The sequence below is a fragment of the Polistes canadensis genome, unplaced genomic scaffold (assembly GCF_001313835.1).
Source record: "Polistes canadensis isolate GaletaPanama2010 unplaced genomic scaffold, ASM131383v1 scaffold_152, whole genome shotgun sequence".
NCBI lineage: Eukaryota > Metazoa > Arthropoda > Insecta > Hymenoptera > Vespidae > Polistes > Polistes canadensis.
The window spans coordinates 109,450-110,613 of record NW_014569699.1 but is presented as its reverse complement, the minus strand read 5'-3'; the positions used below and the strand labels follow the sequence as shown (position 1 = coordinate 110,613).

The window sequence follows — 1,164 nt, the reverse complement described above, 5'->3', positions numbered from 1 at the left end:
CTCTCTCTCTCTCTCTCTCTCTCTCTCTCTCTCTCTCTCTCTCTCTCTCTCTCTTTCTCGTTGATTTTGTGATAAAACAAAAAGAAAGAGAAACAAATTAAATAAAATCTAATCATATATACCGTTCGTAATACTAATACTATAACTTTTAAATTATTTTTTAGGAGGAATAACGATGCAGAAATTGGAAGATACATTTGGATTTGTGGAACATACCGGAAGATCGACGAATTTCGTTTGTCCAAAATGTGGCAAAGGATATACGAGAAAAACCAGTCTTCAACGTCATTTAAATACCGGATGCGGTACACCACCGATGTTCTATTGCAACGTTTGCGGATACAGGACAAGCAGAAAAGATATTTTGTTGAGGCATATGAGACACGTTCACTCGAAACCGAAAATTTAATTATTTCATTTTGTTTTACATTTGTTGAGAATATTAATGACCAAAGAAAAAGAAAAAAAAGGAGAAGAACAATCCGTTCGAAGTGATTACTATAATCATTATTATTGTTATTGTTATTTGAATTTGATTCGAATTATTAGAAAGGGATTGCAACAATCCGATAGAAGTTGACTGCAGAAAACGCATAAACCAAACGCATCCTATAAAAATAAGTAATTATAATAAATATTTGTAAATATTTTTTATCAACAGACAATTTTTTTCTTTGTAAAAGAAAACATTTATTTTTGTTTTGTTTATTTTTTTTTTTGGCACCGTCTTTCACGAATAATAATACCACCATCAACACCACCATCAACCACCCTTGTGTACTCTCGTACCCCGTAGATTGAATTTTTCGCATAATCTAAATCACTTTAAAATAAATCTTTTTACACGTTTTACAATTAATTTACGCGTAAATCGAAATTAGTCATAATAAAATTTTGCACCGACTAATATACGTTCGATGTACATATGTACACATATACAGGGTGTCCGAAATTTTTTCGTACGAACGTTGGACACCCGGTATATATGAAAATCTTTTCATATTTATGTAAATATTTGTACATATTGGCATTTATATAAACGTGTTTGTATGTACATATATAATATGATATATTATATATTACATAAATATAAAAAGAAAAACAATATAATTTTGTTATATTTTGTCATATATAGTTTTTATTACACATATATGTAAATAAAAA

The 1,164-nt window shown here is 29.0% G+C and overlaps 1 protein-coding gene across 13 annotated transcripts in view; it reads left to right on the top strand.

The window, feature by feature from the left end:
* Window positions 1-1,164, top strand: part of LOC106788730 (longitudinals lacking protein, isoforms A/B/D/L-like) — a 267,171-nt gene that overhangs the window by 163,140 nt on the left and 102,867 nt on the right. The window lies entirely within an intron of this gene.